The 22,083-nt window shown below is 43.7% G+C and overlaps 1 pseudogene; it reads right to left on the bottom strand.

Moving 5' to 3' along the window:
* Positions 1-12,282: 12,282 nt before the first annotated feature.
* LOC105463352 (probable C-mannosyltransferase DPY19L4 pseudogene) lies at positions 12,283-19,143 on the bottom strand (annotated as a pseudogene).
* Between the last annotated feature and the right edge of the window lie 2,940 nt (positions 19,144-22,083).

The raw sequence follows: 22,083 nt of genomic DNA, 5'->3' as shown, positions 1-22,083 counted from the left end.
TGTGTATCAAAGCAGCAGAGAGCAGGTGTGTGGCTCTGGCCTGAGCCCTTCTTGATCATTATCTCATTTACCGTATACACGGTCGCTGTGAGCCAGGCACGGCTATTTACGGTTCTTTGATTCTTCGAGGGTAGATAAAATGAAACATCTGTTTCTCAGTAGCACTGGCTACGTTCCCAACGCTCAGGGGCCACCTGTGGCTGGTGGCCGCGGTGTTGGCCAAGGCAGGCACAGGACACTCCCATCATTGCAGGAGTCCCAGCGGACAGTACTGTTCGGCAGAGGCTATTAGCCCCCCACTCTACAGGTGGGAAAACTGCAGCAAAGAGGGTTAGCGAAGTAGCCCAAGCTCCTCGGCCTAGAAAGCCAAAGCCGTGCTCTATTCTAGGTCCTTCCAGCTCCAAAGCCAGGGGGCACCGTAATAGCTGCTACTTATGAAACAGAATCGCCTTCGTCTGGAAGCCCCTACTCCCACCTCACCACACATAGGCACATCACACCACACACACACACCACACCCCACACAACACACATACACCACATCACACACACCACACCCCACACAACACACATACACCACATCACACACACCACACCCCACACAACACACACCACATCACACACACACACCACACCACACACACCCCACACAACACACATACACCACATCACACACACCACACACCCCACACAACACACATACACCACATCCCACACCCCACACACCACACACCCCACACAACACACACACACCACACAACACACAACACACACCACATCACACACACCACACACACACACCACACCACACACACCCCACACAACACACATACACCACATCACACACACCACACACCCCACACAACACACACACACCACATCCCACACACCACACACCACACACCACACACCCCACACACCACACACCCCACACAACACACACACACCACACAACACACAACACACACCACATCACACACACCACACACACACACCACACCACACACACCCCACACAACACACATACACCACATCACACACACCACACACCCCACACAACACACATACACCACATCCCACACACCACACACCACACACCCCACACACCACACACCCCACACAACACACACACACCACACCACACACACCCCACACAACACACACTACATCACACACACCACACACCACACACCCCACACAACACACACACACCACATCACACACACCCCACACAACACACAACACATCACGCACACCACACACACACCACACCACACACACCCCACACACCACACACCCCACACAACACACACACACCACACCACACACACCCCACACAACACACACTACATCACACAAACCACACACACACACCACACCACACACACCCCACACAGCACACATACACCACATCACACACACCGCACCCCACACAACACACACCACACACCCCACACAACACACACCACACACACACCACATCACACACACCACACACCCCACACACCACACACCCCACACAACACACATACACCACATCACACACACCACACACCACACACCCCACACAACACACACACCCCACACCACACACACCCCACACAACACACACTACATCACACACACCACACACACACCCCACACCACACACACCCCACACAACACACACACCCCACACCACACACACCCCACACAACACACACTACATCACACACAACACACACCACACACCCCACACAACACACACCCCACACAACACACAACACACACCATGTCACACACACCACACACACACACCACACCACACACACCCACCACACCACACACACCCCACACAACACACATACACCACATCACACACACCGCACCCCACACAACACACACCACACACCCCACACAACACACACCACACACACACCACATCACACACACCACACACCACACACCCCACACAACACACACCACACACACACCACATCACACACACCACACACCACACACCACACACCCCACACAACACACACCACACCACACACACCCCACACAACACACATACACATCACACACACCACACACCACACACCCCACACAACACACACACCCCACACCACACACACCCCACACAACACACACTACATCACACACACCACACACACACCCCACACCACACACACCCCACACAACACACACTACATCACACACACCACACACACACCCCACACCACACACACCCCACACAACACACACACCCCACACCACACACACCCCACACAACACACACTACATCACACACAACACACACCACACACCCCACACAACACACACCCCACACAACACACACACCACACACCACACAACACACAACACACACCATGTCACACACACCACACACACACACCACACCACACACACCCCACACAACACACACCACACACCTCATACAACACACACACCATATCACACACACCACACACCACATCACACACACCCCACACAACACACACAACACACACAGCACATCACACACACCACACACACCACATCACACACACACCACACACCCCACACATCACACACACACACACACCACATCACACACACACCACACACCCCACACATCACACACACCACATCACACACACACCACACACCCCACACATCACACACACCACATCACACACACACACCACACACCCTACAGTGATACCCTGGTTGACTTATTAGAGATTGGTAAAGAGGAAGGGAAACCAGTTGGTCTGGGAGAAGAGGCCCATCCATGATGCCAATGACCCCACCATTTAGATCCAAGGAGGAAAATAAAGCAGGTCTGGTCTGGAGCTTGTAGCAAACATGCGGCAGCCCTGCACCCCCATATGCCTGGGCACCCCCATATGCCCGGGCACACCCCTTCAGGCCCAGGCACCCCTCCAGGCCTGGGCACCCCTCCAGGCCTGGAACCCCAGCTGCTTGCTTTTCTCCTCAGTGGGAAAAGAGTTTTAGGGGCCTGGCCTTCTGGGAAAAGGCCCCTCAAGCCTTATAGTGTGATGGAGGAGGGGAAAGGAGAGGATGAGATGAGATAAGAAGGAGATCCCAGCAGCACATCAAGTGCACAGATCACCTAAGCCTATGGTGAAGACCTGACACTAGCCTCATTTTCAGGGAGAAATGCTGGAGGCCCAGAGAGGTCAGGACCTGACCCAGGGGCACACAGCAGAGAAAGAGCCTGGGAGTGACCCCAAAGCAGGACCCAGAGCCATGCCCTCCCACCTCTGTGGGTAAGAGGGACCAGTGAGGCTGGGGTCAAGGCAGGGCCCCCCGCCTGGGACAGGAGAAGAAGTGGCATCTGAGGCTGTTTCACTAGATACGTCCCATGTGCAAAGTTTTATTGTGGAATCTTTTCAACAGCCTGGCAGGGTCCTGCTATAATTGCTTTCATCTTCCACAGAGAAAGCTGGAGCTCAGAGAGGCTGTGAGGACACAGAACCACACAGAATGAAGGATGCCACACACAGAATGACGCACAGAAGACACACACACACTCCACACAAACCACACACAGAATAGCAGATGGCAAAACAACAAGAAAACTACGTCCCCAGCCCACATCCTCCCTGAACTCCGGACTCCCCTCTCCTGAGCATACGACTGCCTAGGGCAATGCCAAAGGAGCAAGGGCCACAAGAATGTCCTGGACCTGGCCAGGGAAGGACCTGAGCTGGTCCCGAATGCCCTTCCTGTGGTTTCAGCTTCTCCCAGGGCTCAGGCCCTGGCCTTGCAGTCCTCTCACCTTCTGTATCTGGCCTGGTGATTGTCCTACAGAAGGAGGATCCCGGGAGAAGCTTAGTGCTGGTGTGGGAGAGGCCTTATATAGCAGGTGGCTGTACAATCAAAAAGCACAGCTTCTTCTGGGGAGGGACCTCTGGGTCAGACAGGCTAAGGCCTCTGGCTGTCAGACTGTGCCCTGGCCAATAGGGCCAGCCCTTTGGCATCTGTGCAGACAGGCTGAGGCTTCCGGCTGTCAGACTGTGCCCTGGCCAATAGGGCTACAGGCTGCTCAACCCTTTGGCATCTGTGCAGCTCGTGTCCTCTCTCAGACCTCTAGGAATTGGGAACAACTTTGGTCAAGGCCTGCCTTTGGCAAAATGTAAAGAGGAGTAAGTTATCTTCCGCACTCTCCCAGTCTCCTCACACTGTGCCATGGGTGCTCCTGGTTTTCAGTGTGGACCTGAGTTATCTTCCCTCCTCATCTTTACACTGTCCTGGCACTTTACACACACACACGGTGGGGAGTGGGGGGAGCCCACTCATCCGAGGATGCAGAGGTTGAGGGGTACATATCATACCAGTGTCCCCCAGCCTGCGTTTAAACCTTGCAGTTCCCTGCTCTTGAAAATACCCCTTGGCGATGGCTACCCTACCCGTGTCTCAGCTCTCTCTTCCTTCCCCAAACTCATGCGTTCATTCAATAAACATTTTTTGAGCACCTTCCGTGTCTTAGGCCTACTGTAGGAAACCGGGACGTATTTGTGAGCAAAAAGACAAAGACCTTTGCCCTCCTGGAGTGTAGTCTAGACAGGGCTGCAGACAGCATAAATTAAAGTGGTAGATAAGCAAATCACAGGGAAAGTCAGAATGTGGTGACTGCTCTGGCAAAAAGACAGAGTAGGATGAGGCATTCCACTTTCAATGAGGAGGCTGTAGTCGGTCTGATGGAGAAGACAAAATCGGAGTTATTTTTATAAGCAGAGACTCCAGCCATCTCTTTTTCTCTCTCTCCTCACCATGTGCCTTCAGGCTGCTTATCACAGCATTTTCCTAAAAAAAAAAAGCAGCTTCCTCCCTAACAGAACCATATCGTTTCCCACCACACATTAGTCAGTCACCTGGCAGGGCACAAGAGAAGTGGCACAGTCATATCCAATGGGGTGTGTGTGGGTTTGCAGGTTTCATGAACGTGGCCTCCCTGAGCCACAGATGGAGGGCCCGACGAGCCCACGAATGCTGTTCTGAGAGAACAGCTCTGGTGTCAGACTGAGTCCTGACACGGGAAAATCGGGTTGATCAGTATTAATTCCTCTCAGAAGGCACCAGATACTCAGGCAAATGGACGCAACACAACCACAAAGATCTGAGTCTGAATCCAGACTTTGTCCCTCACATCACATGAGTTACTTATTAACCTCACTCGTTGGGCCACAGCTCTTTGTCTTTAAAATGGAATCATCAAAGCCTGAAGAAATGCCTCCTGATGATTTATTTACTCCTGGAATCATCACCCCATTCCTCTGTGTTTTTTCCAAGGCCATCTATCTATCAATAATGTCCTGAGGACGCTTACCTCATGGGGAATTATTATTAACACCATGTATGATTTTAACTGGGCCCATTTATCAACAAGGACACTGAAGATAATGGAAGCCCCCTGAACTAGGCTGTGCAGTCTACATGGCTGCTCACAGCAGTCCTGGGTTTTGAGGCCCCAGGCAGTGTGCCAAGGGTATCACCAGCTGCCGTGACAGATAAGGAAACAGGCCCAGGGAGGCCTTCCCTATAGGCCTTCAGACACCTGGGCCAGCAATCTTCCCATTTCAACATGGCTGATATGGGACGCAGCCTCCACCCATGGGATTGGAGACATTGACTAGACTCCCCTCGTCCCTCCTCCAGGGGTTCACCTCTCTGTCATCAGTGTGGGGTCCAAGGACCGGAATCAGTCACAGGGAATTACAAAAAGCCCTCCTCTAAAGCAGACTCCTCCTGACTAGCCAAGAAGTCCAGAGACCCAGGAGAAGCTACGTCCCAGCAAGCAGCCCAACTTTTAAACTAACAAGCCCTGGGCACACCTCAGGCAGGCTGGTGCCATCCCCGTTTTAGAAGAGGACAAGGTTGCCTGTCCTTACAACCTGCTGAGCTGAGGCAAACCTGGAACTCAGCCGAGTCCCAGCGAGTCATCCAGTGCTAAATCTGGAACCACTCTGGGAAACGGCCTTTTCCCAAAGTTTCCCTTAATGACCAGCGAAGCTTGGAGGTGAGTTTCCAGAGGAGTCCACCCATTTTGGAATAAGCATGTGGAGGTGTGTAGGGTCAGGTCAGGGAAGCCAGAGCAGGAATTGTATCCAACAGGAGTCCAAGCCAAAAACCCAGCAAAAGGATCAAGGGCATCCACCCCGACCCGCCTTCTCTCTGTGTTTGCTTCTGGGAGCCTTTCATTGTCTAGCTTATTCCTCCAGCTTGGAGATGTGAGAACAGGCTAAAAAGAATGAATTATTGCCCCCAGCATTCCTGTCTCCCCCTCCCCCAGTCACCTTGCAGAGGAAATGAGCATGTCCTGGAAGATAAACTTCCCCAATCGTCCGTGGCCTTATGTAAGATGATGATCCCCTGAGTCTTGGGTTTCCCATCTTTCAAGTGGCAAAAACAGCGCTACTGCCTGAGAAGCTATTCTGAAGGTTAAAGGAGGTCACACAAGCAGACGATGAGGAGAAACTATCACGTCATACAGGCTCTAAAAACAATGGCTACTGCTGCTATCATTGTTCTGTGAGCTCATATCAGTGACTGCACAGGGCAATGGTCTCAGGTGAGGTGCAGCCTCAGAACACACTTCTACCACAATTAGATACACTTCATGCCCACTAACACGAATAAAATCAAAAAGAAAGAAAGAAAAAGAGACAGAGAAAGAAAGAGAAGGAAGAAAGGAAAATTGCAAGTGTCAGGATATGGAGAAACTGGAACCTTCATACATTACTGGTAGGAGTGTAAAATGGTGCAAAACCGTGGAAACAGTTTGGCAGTTCCTCTGAGAGTTACCAATGACACAGCAAATCCACACCTAGGTATATACCTAATATAATTGAATGAAAACAACTGTTTATACAAAAACTTGTGCATGAATAATCATAGCAGTATGATTAGACTTAATTTACAAGCATATATATATATTTCTTCACATCTCTCTTCCCCACTTCTGGTTTCTTTTTACCTTTTCAAGTAAATGACTTTAAAATGACTGCCAAATTACACAAAATTATTTTTTATAAAATGCAATTTACAGAATTATATATTAGATTAGAATTTTTATTTCTAGTAATCTTAAATTTTAGTGAAAATGAGAAGCAAGAAATCTGAACTGTATGTCAGATATTAGCATTTTGTACATAAAATTATTTCACAATTTCAGAACCCTGTTTTCTCATATAATAATTATTTACACTGGAAATGACCCAGACATTCAATAAGCATTTATTATTTAATTTAAAATAATGTTAAGATTTTACATTACACAAAATGTCCACTTATAGGTATTTATCTCATTTACATGTATTTAATTAATTTATTTTTTAACAATTTAGATTACTCTTGAAAACCAAGGTATTATATAAAGTTAGTCATTATCTAAAGTTATTTCCCTAATAACCACAGAGGTCAATATAAAATTTATTGATTTAGACAGAAATATATGCTGATGACTCTAAAGACATTTTTATTATTTTAATAATAATTTTTGAAGCTAGTTTTATTTATCAAAGATTCACATGAACTTGAAAACTGTTTAGACTTAATTTATGAGTACTCGTTTACTTATATGCCAATTTGGTAGCAAGACAAGTGAAACAAAAAGCTGGTTCTTTGAAAAGATAAATAAAATTGATAGACCACCAGTGAGATTAACCAAAAAAAGAAAACAGAGGATCTAAATAAGCTCAATTAGAAACAAAACAGGAGATATTACAACTGATACCACAGAAATACAAAAGACCATTCAAGGCTACTATGAACATCTTTACATGCATAAACTAGAAAACCTAGAAGAGATAAATAAATTCTTGGAAATATACAACCCTCCTAGATTAAACCAGAAAGAAATAGAATATTTGAACAGACCAATAACAAGCAGAGAGATTGAAATGGTAATTCTTTAAAAAAAAATGCCAATAAAAAGAAGTCCAGGACCAGATAAACTCACAGCTAAATGCTATCAGACATTAAAAGAAGAGGCGGGCACAGTGGCTCACACCTGTAATCATGGCGCTTTGGGAGGCCAAGGGGAGTGGATCACTTGAGGCCAGGAGTTCAAGACCAGCTAGCCAACATGGTGAAACCCCGTCGCTACTAAAAGCACAAAAATTAGCTGGGCATTTTAGCGCACACCTGTAATTCCAGCTATTAGGGAGGCTGAGGCAAGAGAGTTGCTTGCACCCAGGGGATGGAGGTTGCAGTGAGCCAAAATTGTGCCACTGCACTCCAGCCCAGGTGACAGAGCAAGACTCTGTCTCGAATCAATAAATAAATAATTGGTACCAATCCTGTTGACACTATTACAAATGGTAGAGAAAGATGGAATCCTCCCTAAATCATTCTATGAAGCCAGTATCACCCTAATACCGAAACTAGTAAAGGATGTAACTGAAAAAGAAAACTACAGACCAATATCCCTGATGAACATAGATGCAAAAATCCTCAACAAAATACTAGCTAAGCAAATCCAAAAGGAAATCAAAAAGATAATCCATCATGATCAAGTGGGTTTCATACCAGGGATGCAAGGATGGTTTAACATATGTAAGTCAATAAATGTGATACACCACATAAACAGAATTAAAAACAAAAATCACATAATCATACCAATAGATGCAGAAAAAGCATTCGACAAAATCCAACATCCCTTTATGATTAATACCCTCAGCAAAATCTACATAGAAGGGACATACCTTAAGGTAAGAAAAGCCATCTATGACAAACCCACAGACAACATCACACTGAACAGGGAAAAGTTGAAAGCATTCCCCATGAGAACTACAACAAAAGAAGGATGCTCACTCTCACCATGCCTATTCAACATAGTACTAGAAATCCTAGCCAGAGGAATCAGACAAGAGAAATAAATAAAGGGCATCCAAATTGGTAAAGAAGAAGTCAACCTGTTGCTGTTTGTGTCTGGTATGATTGTATACCCAGAAAGGCATATAGACTCATGCAAAAAACTCCTAGAACTGGTAAATGAATTCAGTAAAGTTTCAGGATACAAAATGTACACAAATCATTAGCTCTGCTATACACCAACAGTGACCAAGCTGAGAATCAAATCAAGAACTCAATCTCTTTCACAATAGCTACAAAAAAAAAATTAAATACTTAGGAATATACCTAACCAAGGACATGAAAGACCTCTACAAGGAAAACTATAAAACATTGCTGAAAGAAATCATAGATGACACAAACAAATGGAAACACATCCCATGCTCATGAATGGGTAGAATCAATGTTGTGAAAATGACCATACTGCCAAAAGCAATCTACAAATTCAATGCAATTCTCATCAAAATGCCACCATCATTCTTCACAGAACTAAAAAAAAAAATCCTAAAATTCATATAGGACGAAAAAAGAGCCTGCATAGCCAAAGCAAGACTAAACAAAAAGAACAAATCTGGAGGCATCACTTTACCCAACTTCAAACTATAGTGTAAGGACATAGTCACCAAAACAGCATGGTACTGGTATAAAAAATAAGTGTCTAGGCCGATGGAACAGAACAAAGAACCAAGAAATAAAGCCAAATATTTACAGCCAACTGATCTTTGACAAAGCAAACAAAAACACAAAGTGGGGAAAGGACACCTTATCCAATGAATAGTGCTGGGATAATTGACAAGCCACATATAGAAGAATGAGATGGGATCCTCATCTCTCATCTTATACAAAAATCAACTCAAGACGGATGAAGGACTTACATCTAAGACCTGAAACCATAAAGATTCTAGGAGATAATATCATAAAACCCCTTCTAGACTTTGGTTTAGGCAAAGACTTCATGACCAAGAACCCAAAAGCAAATGCAACAAAAACAAAGATAAATACATGGGACTTAATTAAACTAAAAAGCTTCTGCACAGACAAAGAAATAATCAGCAGAGTTAACAGACAACCCACAGAGTGGGGGAAAATTTTCACAATCTATACATCCAACAAGGGACTAATATCCAGAATCTACAATGGACTCAAACAAATCAGCAAGGAAGACACAAACAATCCCATCAAAAAGTGGGCTAAGGACACAGATAGACAATTCTCAACAGAAGATATACAAATGGCCAACAAACATGAAAAAATGCTCAACATCGCTAATGATCAGGGAAATGCAAATCAAAACCACAAGGCAATACCACCTTACTCCTGCAAGAATGGTCATAATCAAAAAATTAAAAAATAATAGATGTTGATGTAGATGCACTGAACAGGGAACACTTCTACCCTGCTGGTGGGAATGTAAACTAGTACAACCACTATGGAAACCAGTGTGGAGATTCCTTAAAGAACTAAAAGTACAACTACTGCCTGATCCAGCAATCCCACTACTTTGCTAGAGGAAAAGAAGTTATTTATTATTTATTATTATACAAAAAAATTATTATTTGTTATTATGCAAAAAAGATACTTGCAGACATATGTTTATAACAGCACAATTCACAGTTGCAAAAATGTGGAACCAACCAAAATGCCCATCAATCAATAAGTCCATAAAGAAAATTATATATATATATAGATACACACACAATGGAATACTACTCAGCCTTAAAAACAAATAAATTAATAGCATTTGCAGCCACCTTAATGAGATTAGAGACTATTATTCTAAGTGAAGTAACTCAGGAATGGAAAACCAAATATTGTATGTTCTCACTCATAAGTGGGAGCTAAGCTATGAGGATGCAAAGACATAAGAATGATACAATGCACTTTGGGGACTCAGGAAAAGGGTAGAAAGGGGTGAGGGATAAAAGACTACAAATTGGGTGCAGGGTATACTGCTCAGGTGATGGGTGCACCAAAATCTCACAAATCGCCACTAAAGAATGTCTTCATATGGCCAGGTGTGGTGGCTCACACCTGTAATCCCAGCACTTTGGGAGGCTGAGGAGGGTGGATCACCTGAGATCAGGAGTTTGAGACCAGCCTTACCAACAAGGAGAAACCCCATCTCTACTAAAAATGCAAAAAAAATTAGCCAGGCAGGGTGGCCCATGCTTGTAATCCCAGCTACTTAGGAGGCTGAGGCAGGAGAATTGCTTGAACCCGGGAAGCGGAGGTTGTGGTGAGCCGAGATCGAGCCATTGCACTCCAATCTGGGCAACAAAAGTGAAACTCTGTCTCAAAAAAAAAAAAAAAAAAGAATGAACTCATGTAACCAAATACCACCTGTTCCACAATCACCCATGGAAATCAGAATGTTATATACATATAAAATAGGTAACAGTTGTTTTATCATGATTAAATTGGTATCAAATTAATAGGCATAAGTGAAAAAACTAATCATTTACTAGTCATAAAAAATACAATAATATCATTCACTGTATATTACCAAGAAAGTAACTCAGATAAGCAGCAGATGATGAGAAGAGCATCCTGAAAATTCTGCATATATCCTTATGTATATCCTTAAAAATCACTTACTTTCCTTTATGTAATTTTGATTTTAATTTAAATGTCACGTATTTTCAGCTAACATTTAAATTAGTCTTTTGTTGTAAAACTTCAGTTGTTGTAAATCGTGAAACATTTTCAGAAACTTGCTTGAAGGTAGAAATAATTCTTTCCTTCTATGATATAATTATATCACATTAAATATTTACAAAATTATGTTTGAGAAATGTATTCTGACCTTGAACATAATCAAATTCAAGATCAATATTATAATAGAATGAAGACTTAGGGGGAAATGTTGCAATCAGTAAAATCCTCAAGACCAGGTAATAGTAAAGAAGATACCCATCTGGAATATTGCAGAGTGGTTGATACCACATTTTATCAAAGGACGGTGATGTTCATCTTCTGTTTCCCACAGAACTCTGGATCCAGTAACAGAGGTAAGGAGAAGCAGCAGCAGTATTTCAAGTGTCCACATTTGATCTGCAAAAGATTCTGAGCAGGTAGAAAAAAATTGCATTCTACTTCAGTCTGTGAAATTAAGGTTCAGTTATTTTTCAAGATTGGGAGGACATCACAGTGTTGATTTTTTTTTTTGAGATGGAGTCTCTCCTAGGCTGGAGAGTCACCTAGGCTGGAGTGCAGTGGTGTGATCTTGGCTGACTGCAAGCTCTGCCTCCTGGGTTCACACCATTCTCCTGCCTCCCGAGTAGCTGGGACTACAGGCGCCCGCCACCATGCCCGGCTAGTTTTTGTATTTTTAGTAGAAACAGGGTTTCACTGTGTTAACCAGCATGGTCTCAATCTCCTGACCTCATGATCTGCCCGCCCCGGCCTCCCAAAGTGCTGGGATTACAGGCGTGAGCCACCGTGCCCGGCCGCCTGCAGAGATTCTTAACAGAGGAGCCAATTCATTGTAAACTTCTTGGCCATATTTGGTCCAAACTTAACTTCAAGGAATTTCAGCATGAGCCCATTTTCTTTCTGTAGGACAAACATCTTCATTATAACATACAATGTCACTGTTAGAGTACACACCAAGTGAAAATTAATCACTTTCATTATTTTAGCTACAAAAGTTCCTTTCTTTAGATTTAGCCAAAGGCACTTAGTAAGCATTGAGACTGCTACCAAAGTTAATAAACAAGATACCAAGAAAGCTTGATTCTCTAGCTGCAGTAAATATCCCAGGAAGAGAGAAAATACATAGATTTTATAAACTTCAGAAACCTCATCACTTTGCTCCAGTGAAAAGATATCTAGCAGGAACAGAGATATTGCTGGAAGAAACGGGATAGTGGCTGTACCCCCATCATCATAAATGTGTAAATGGAAGCACTCATCGACAAGTAGAGAACCTCTCTCCATAAGTATTTAAGTTGCTTTTTCATAGCCTGGAAGCCCAGTAACTTGGCAGGCAAAACATGGCAGTGCCCAGTTTTCTCTTAAAGGAATGGAGTATTCAGTTCTTGTTGTATTATGTCTACCCTGTTAATAATAACCCATGCAACAGTGAGCATTCCTGCTAGCCACATTCCATTCATAAGCCAACTTGTAACAAATAAAGCAACAACATATATTCCTTACACTCCAAAAACAATGCCAATAGAGAAATACTCCACCTCAGTAATCTCATTGCTGCCAGTGGCTTGATACAAAACACTGGCAATGAGTTCTGGATATGCAGCAGGTCGAACCGCAGACAAAGCTCCTCAGACCCCAGATTAAAGAAGGAAGAGGTTTTCTATTCAGCTGGGAGCATCGGCAGACCCACGTCTTAAGAGCCGAGCTCCCGAGAAAGAAATATTGGCCTTTGTAAAGGTTTACGACGTTAAGGGGTCCACGTGAAAGGGTCGTGAGAAATCCAGCAGTGTGGGAAACGTGGCTGGGGACTACATGCATCAGCTAACAGAACAAAAAGTTTTACAGTGCTTTTTTCACACAGTGTCTGGGATTTACAGATAACACAAGTAGTTTAAGTCACGTGTCGATGTTATTATTATTACTTACTTTAACTCTTAGGGCCGGGTGGTGGTGCCAAGGTTGTCTGGCTATTTATCTTACTTTTGTTTCTTTCTAACTTTTCTAACTAGTCTAGTGAACTAGGCAAGGTCGGGGGGGGTAGGGCAGCAGGAGTAGTAGTGGTCTCCTTCCTTATCCCCCCTCTTTGAGAATTGTCACTAATTAGTGGGAGTTCTCACTTTTATTTTTACTTTCTGAATCTCTTTGCGAGACAGAGCGATAGTGTTTTATGTAATACACTTGGGCTGAAGTTTTCTGAGGACCCCATGGTAGCTACAAAACCTTTTATCATTTAAAGGAGCAAGCGTAATACACAGGGGAGCAGCAAGCACGTTTCTATTACCACTAATATACTTATAATGAGGGCTTTAAATTCTTTATAGCTGGAAACTGTTTTCTAAATGAAGACCTAGGATCAAACCTGTGTTAAACCTGCACAGGCACATGTATCAACTTTGTCATGTCCTAAGCAGGTTAGTTTTTCACTGGGTCTTAAAAGCTTTTTCTTAGTGAGTAACACAGGTTTTTTTTAATAACAGAAGTTTTTAAGAGCCAGATGCGTGAACTTGGGCTGTCTGTTTGGGGAAAGAGTCAGTTAAAGTAAAGTTATCTTCAGGCATTAACTCTTTTGCTTCTCAAGGCCATTGGTATCTTACGTTAGCCTTTTTATAAACGTGACATGAAGAGACATCCAGGCTGCCAGCAATGTTTTCAGCCAACTGAGCAAATAGGTTTTTTTCCTTTTTTTTTTTTTCCTAAAGGAGGAGGTTCTGGTAACTTCTGGTTTATATGTTTAAAGAATGACTGTAAGACTCCGAATTATTGCTGGGCTGGATGGGTCTGGGTTTGCCAAGTAGTATGTGTGCAGTGGGGACACCTTACATAGGTGTTTCTTCTAGCGTGGTTATGGGGGGGTAACAGTAGCAAAACAATGTACAGTATATTCATATCCAGCAAGGACAAAAGAGGTCCTTACCTGGGAAAAAGGTTGAATACAGCGACAGAATAGAAAAACAGTGAGTATTACAGGAAAACTGTTGGTCTTAAGATTTTTAACTACATTGACTTGCTTGATGAGTCCTCAAGCTTCGGCCATGCGTAGACTGGTCAGCTGCTGGTGTGTGACTAGAACGGGGCTTGTTGTCTCCTCAAGCTTCGGCCGTGCGTAGACTGGTCAGCCTCCGGAGTGACCAGAGCAGGGCTGTCGTCCTCAGCAGCAGCTTGGTCTCATCTCAGGATCAGCCGGGTTGGATGATCTGCGTCCTGCTGGCTGGTCCACTTGTCCTGAGCTGCCGGTGTTCGCTGACTGGTGGATCCAAGACACAACACCTGCAACTTTAACAGCAGTGGGAGTGGACAAGGTTACAGTACAGGGCCCATCCTATATGGGTCCTAGAAAAATTAGATTTTCCTTTAAACAGAGTCACTAGATTTAAAAGGGTGTCAGGCTTATAGGCATTTCCATTTATTTAATTATGAACACTTTATATGGCTATTTTTAAAGCCTGCATTTGCTTTTTTAAGGTTAATTCCTTTAGTTTCTGGAGGTCACCTTTAATCTGACTGATGATTTGGGGATGGCCAACCAAACAAAATCTTATAGGGCAAATACCTAGTTTGTTTGGTGGGGGTGCCCCCGACTCAGAGGAGGACCATAGGCAAAAACCCGATTTTATCATAAATGAATTTTCTGGCAATATTTTTTTTCAGTAGCTGCTCGAGTGTCCAGTTCATGCGTTCCACCTTTTCCTGAACTTTGTGGCCGATAGGCTGTGTGTAACTTCTATTTTATTTTTAATGGTCTTGTTAAATCTTGCACAATTTCAGCTATAAATGCTGGCCTATTGTCTGACTTTAAAGTTAGAGGTAGTCTAAACCTGGGGATAATGTCTTTTAACAGTACTTTAGTCACTTCTTGTACTTTTTCTGTCCTGGTGGGGAAAACTTTAACTTAACCTGAAAAGGTGCAAACAAGCACTAGCAGGTACCGATAGCCTCCAGCACGGGGCAGTTCTGTAGTCTGTAAGTAAGTTTTCACAAGGTACGGCTCTTTCTCCTGTTTAAGTTCCTTAGAGGAGGGGTTCTTCCCCCTGCCCTCTGCCCCCGCTGTATAACTCTATGTAGTAGCTTAGCCTTCCGTGAGAAACTGGAATCCAGATACAGCAGAATCTTGCTGCTTTTAACTTCTAATGTGACCATGGGCTCCTGGGAGCCTAATGAGAAGGTGCGTAGTCTGCCCTAGTCTTTACATTCTTCAGCTCCTGTCAGCCTGAACAGATCAGTATTTGGTTCCTCCAAGGTGCGGCAGCCCTTGGCCGATGGCCTCTTCGTCTTGCGGCCTTGGCCATTTCCTTTATTGCCTTTTGAACACTTACCCTTCTAGTGTCCTTTCTTTTTGCATCTCGCACATTAATCTCTCTCTACCCTTGTCCGGCTCTTGAATCCTTGCCTAACTTGACTTCTTTCACATTTACATCCACGTCCACGTCCTCTCACATTGCTAATTTTTCTTTTTCTAAGAGCTGTTGCTAAATGTTGGCTTTTTTGCTCCATGCACTGCTGTCTTTCCTGTTTTCTTTTGATTCTCTTTTTTTTCACACTTACTTTTACTCTTTCTTTTTCTTTTGCTTTTTCCCAGTTTTGTTCCTTGGTCACAGTTAACATACGCCTTGGTGGCCACTTTTATAGGCTAGGTGGCATTCGTGCCCACAGTTTCTGCTTGATGTTACCCTGGACTTGCTTTACAAGTGAAGTTTCACTAGATACTGATTTTCAGCAGCCTCAGGGTTAAATGACATGTAAAGCCAGAATGCTTTATAGAGTCTCTTATAAAAACTGTCTTAGGCTCTTGTCAGCTCCTTGAAGGATTCCTGAAATCTTTTTTCTGTTACTTGCTTTTTTCTAACAACTCTCAGCCTCTGCAGAAGTGCTTCTCGGTACCTCTGCAAACGCTGAAGCTGAGTTGCATTCTTTGGGTGTTTTTTTCCTCTTTTTCCTAGAGTTTAACAAGCCCTTTTCTTTATATAATTTTTTATGCACTTGGAGGGTTAAACAGGCATTATACCGAGAGTCAGTGTAGATGTTTACAGTCTTACCTTCACTGAGCTTTAAGGCCCAAATTAAAGCAATGAGCTCAGCTTAACAACAGTGTCCAGGGTTACCACCGCATGCTCTGCACATCTCTCTCCTTGTGGGTTGATGAAGCTGTTCCCGTCCACGAATAGCTCCTGGTCTACTGATGCCCAAGGCTGGTCCCGGAGGTCAGGTCTGCCGGAGTAAACTGGAGTCCAACACCTCTACACAGTCATGTCGACAGGGCTCTAGCTGCCGGGAGCAAGGGGGCGGGTTCAGGGTGTTTCCAGTTTAGTAGATCAGTGGTTGAAAAGGGCTGATAGATGAAGGTCTGTTGTCCCCCAAGATGTGGGCCTGGTCATTATAATAGACAGGTCCTCGCATCTCCCTGAGAGGCATTTACGTAGCTCGAGCAAGACCAGATCTGAGACGGGCACTTGACTATCTTGACTTCCTTCCTTGGCCTCTCGAGGCTCTAATCCTCCCCTTCGAGGTGAGATCTGGGGCATGTTAGCTCCTGAATCTAGTTTCTGAGGGGTCTGTTGGCCTCGGTAAAGCGGGGTAGGCTGGGACACATGGAGAAAGAATTTCTATGATCTCTGGTGGCTCCTGCAAAACTGGCTTCTTTTGCTGTTTCTGGGACTCCCTTTTTTAACTCTGTGTCTGCTGGCAAAGTTGCTCTTACTTTTACTTTTGGCTTTTTTGCAATAAGCTGTTAAACAGGGCTAAATTTATGCCAGTTTTGTCTATATTCTATTTAACCATGAGTCAATATAAAGGGATTTGATCTAGGTATACTGGCTGTCCTCCAACCTCTGTCACCACCTTAAATACATGGCCAATTGTTCCTTGTCTATAGCTCCTTCAGTGGGCCATCCAACACCAAAAGAGGGCAGTTCTAATTCACACAGAGATCTTAACCTCTGAGGGGTTAACTTAACTCTATAATCTCCTGCAAAACCTTTCTTAAGGTTCTGTAACATGCATTTTAATAGAGTAAGTTTTGATGATTTGATGACTTTCCCTTTTTCTTTTTGAATTTTTTTTAACACAGTTCCTAGCGGAGTGGGCTTACTTTGTGTCTGACCTATTTTTCTCTTGAGATGAAACAACATTCACACTACAAAAAGGAAAGGGTAAAAAGTCACTCACTCATCTCATTCACACTAAATCAAAATCAAAACTAAAACCAAAGTGTTGTTAAAGACACACCTATTCGTCAAGCAATTTAAGCCAAGTCAAAATCAGAACCAAAACCAAAGTGCCAATAAAGGCACCCCTGTTTATCAAACAATTCAAGTCAAGTCAAAACGAAAACTAAAACCAAAGTATCAAGCAATTAATTCAAGTCAAGTCAAAAACAAAAACCAAAGTGCCGGTACAGGCACTCCATGGATGATCAGGCCAGGCTTCCACTCAAATGGAGTGGGCGAGTTCCAAAGACCAGTCTTACCAAGTTTCAGATGTCCGGACTTAAAGTGCCAGTTCCTTCCCGGTGTTCAGCCACTGGGTGGATCCTCCATGGGGACCTGCTGTGCACTGCTCTGAGGAGGCGTTCCACTGGGGCAAATGCCTACCCGGGAGCGCTCTCAGGATCCGCATCGCTCAAGCTGGCCGGAGTCCCCTGCAGGGATGCTCCACAGGGCAGGCCTAAGCTGCCTAAGGGGCTGCCTCCGCTGTCCGTTTATCACCTCACTTCCCGGTCAGGGAACCAAGAAACGTAGCAGGACAAGCCGCAGAAAAAGCTCCTCAGACACCAGATTAAGGAAAGAAGAGGTTTTTTATTCGGCCCGGAGCGTCCGCAGACTCCCGTCTTAAGAGCCGAGCTCCCCGAAAAAGAAATACTTGGCCTTTTAAAAGGCTTACGACTTAAAGGGGTCTACGTGAAAGGGTCGTGATAAATCACGTGATAAAGGAAACGTGACTGGGGCCTACATGCATCAGCTAACAGAACAGAAAGTTTTACAACACTTTTTTCATACAGTGTCTGGAATTTACAGATAACACAAGTAGTTTAGGTCAGGGGTTGATGTTATTATTATTACTTTTTTTTTAACCCCTAGGGCCAGGTGGTGGTGCCAAGGTTGTCTGGCTATTTATCTTACTTTTGTTTCTTTCTAACTTTTTGCTTTCTCTCTTTCCTCCTGTCTTGTGAACTAGGCAAGGTACAGGGAGGAGGCAGCAGGAGAAATAGTGGTCTCTTTCCTTAGATATAGAAACATTTGCTACACTGCATTTATGCTATTCAGAGATACAGTTTTGTTATTGTGTGTCAGTTCATAAACACCTCTTCCAAATGAAGGTGATGTTAGCACATCTTTATGAGTGATAAATGCCACTGTCACCCTAAAGTGTAATTTCCCGGTCAAGCTCCTGCCTGCTGGAAAGTGAGAATTTCTGTTCATGGTATAAGTAGAGATCATATATCATACCACTAGTAATGGCTGCAAGACAGCCAATGAAAATCTTTGCAAAGCCTTGAAATCATACACGTCTTGGAGCTCCTTCAGAAACTAGAATGTCACTGATTTTCTCTTCTTTGGCAGATTCCTTATTTTCTGAAGATTTTGGCATTTTTCTTTAACTCAGCTCTACAATTGGTCCTTATTCATCTGCCATCGTCCACTCAGGGCGCAGGGCGCCCCTCCAACTCCCTCATGGCCTGGAGTCTCACTCCCTCTGCCTGGCGGAACCCCCCCACCTTGGCCCACTCATAGCCATCACACCCCCACTACCTGACCTGCCCACTTCAAGGTATATTTTTGATGAAAAATGTCATGAACAAAATAATTTTATTTTAGATAGAGTTTCACTCTGTCACCCAGGCTGGAGTGCAGTGGTGTGAGCTCAGCTCACTGAAACCTCCGCCTCCGGGGTTCAAGCGATTCTCTGCCTCAGCCTACCGAGTAGCTGGGACTACAGGCGCCCGCCACCATGCCTGGGTAATTTTTGTATTTTTAGTAGAGACGGGGTTTCACCATGTTTGCCAAGCTGGTCTCGAACTCCTGACCTCAGGTGATCCACCCACCTCAGCCTCCCAAAGTGCTGGGATTACAGGTGTGAGCTATCGCACCCAGCCAAAAATAATTTTATATGGAAAGAAAATCTTGTATGATAATTTTTTGCCCTAAAGTAAAATAGCTGATTGTTTAGGAAAGAGAGAAACGTAAGACAAGTCAGACGGTCTAAGCATGTGACAGCCTATTTAAGTTGTAATAAGGTTTATGAAGGAGAATTTACAAAAGGAATTTTGTATGTGATTAAGTTGACTATAACTAAAAGGGAATTATTTATAATAATCTCTCTAGCATTAGTCCCCTATGTTACAACAAGGTTTTCTTAAGGTACTCATTTGCTCTTAATGAATTACAAAATGTTTCCTTTTAACTTTATAACCTCTTTTTTTAATTCCTCAGACTCATATCTCAGAGCTTCAACTTTTGCTGTGTCTCACTGCTTTCAGCTTGTTCTCCCCTTGAGAAGGCTTAAAACAAAGGCCTAAAACTTTCCTTTACCTTTTTCATCAGCTCCCGTAACTTTTTTCCTCCACTTATAACTATTGTTGTGGCCTAATGCTAAAATGTTTTATCTTAAAGGACCAGAAAAGCAATATTTTCCTCCAGTATAACTTGATTCTGTGCTCTGGGCTTTTCTTGATACGTCTAAATTTTGCAATGTGATCAGGACACTTGTCATACAGTTACTAAGAATTATGTAATTCCTTGTTATATTCATAACCTTGAACACATTCTTCCCGATTAAATTGAAGTAATTTCTTTCATCAGGTTTAACTTCCAGGTTATCTAATGGGTTTCCCATAAGGAGAACAGCATGTTATGTTTTGTCAAAATAATTCCTATGATGCTTTTTTGTTGGCTTATTTGTTTGTTTGTTTGTTTTTGAGACAGGGTCTCACTCTGTCTACCAGGCTGAAGTGCAGTGGCACAATCTCGGCTCACTGCAGCCTCGACCTCCCAGGCTCAAGCAATCTTCCCACCTCAGCTTCCCAAGTAGCTGTGACTGCAGGAGCGTGCCACTATACCTGGGTATTTGTGTATTTTTTGTAGAGATGGGATTTCACTATGTTGGCTAAGCAAGCTATGTTGTCTTTATTGGGTTTTCAACTGCCTAGAAAAAACAAATCTAAAAGGGTTAAGGTTTTTATATCCATTGCAACCTTCTATATTGCCTTTAATGTCTTCTGATGATCACTTTGGTTAAATGAGTATTATTTTACAATGACCTGTGATTCTGTTTTAATCAAATCCTTTGAGTATTTTAACATCTTTGACAGACGTCTTTAAAACTGAATCCAGAATTGTGTCTGACCTTTTGCCCAAAGCTATATAAATTAAACACCATAAGATTACAAGATCTTTTTGCAGCTTCCAGTCAGGTCGTGGACTCCAGTATCACTATCTCCAACCCCTTAAAAAGGTCCTTATCAGGTGCTATTAACTAATCCTTGTACTGTTAAATTATACAGCTTTGACTCATGGGCGCACATATCTTATCCAAAGAAGACATTGACTCCTGCCAGTATCTGACACCCCAACTCAAGTTCATTAGAGCCTTGTCTCTGGACCCAGTCAAAGGTGACAACCAAAGTAAACAGCTTTTATGAGACATAGGAACAGGCCAGTGTTCAAAATCATTAGGATTCATTTAATAATTTTGCCTTTATCTAAAATAATATAATTTGTTCCATGTCTTGATACTAAATAACTTAAATGTTCAATTACCTTTAAGCTTCCTTTTCTGCCATTCTCAGAACTAGGCAGGGCTTATGACATTTTGATTTAAAACATTGCTAATTATTTATATTTTGTTTTACCTCTAAAAATCTAAAACTGTTCAATCCCTCCAGGCCCAGGGACTATTACAGAGGAGATGCGACACAGCTTGGCTCTGCATCTTCACCCCCGTCTCATCTCGAATTGTAATCCCCACATGTCAGAGGAGGGGCTGGGTGGGAGATGACTGAATCATGGTGCAGATACCCCCCTTGCCGTTCTCATAATAGTGAGTTCTCGTGATTATTTGGTTGTTCTACAGTGTGTGGCACTTCCTCCTTCTCTCTCTCCCTCCTGCCACCATGTAAGATGTGCCCTGCTTCTCCTTCACTTTCCACTGTGATTGTAAGTTTCCTGAGACCTCCCTACCCATGTGGAACTGTGAGACAGTTAAACTCTTTTCTTTATAAATTACCCAGTCTCAGGTATTTCATTATGACAGTGTGAAAATGGACTGATTGAGAAAATTGGTACCAGGAGAGTGGAGCACTACTATAAAGATACCTGAAAATGTGGAGGTGACTTTGGAACTGGGTAATGGACAGAGGTTAGAACAGTTTGGAAGGCACAGAAGAAGACAGGAAGATGGGAAGATGTGGGAAAGTTTGAAACTTCCTAGAAACTTGTCAAATGGTTGTGATGAAAATGCTGATAGTGACATGGACAATGAAGTCCAGGCTGAGGAGGTCTCACATGGAGATGAGAAACTTATTGGGAACCGGATTAAAGGTCACTCTTGCTGTGCTTCAGCAAAGAGACCCATGGC

Source organism: Macaca nemestrina, chromosome 1 (genome assembly GCF_043159975.1).
Source record: "Macaca nemestrina isolate mMacNem1 chromosome 1, mMacNem.hap1, whole genome shotgun sequence".
Taxonomy (NCBI): domain Eukaryota; kingdom Metazoa; phylum Chordata; class Mammalia; order Primates; family Cercopithecidae; genus Macaca; species Macaca nemestrina.
Note: the sequence above shows the minus strand (reverse complement) of the source record. Positions and strands in the feature narration are given on the sequence as shown.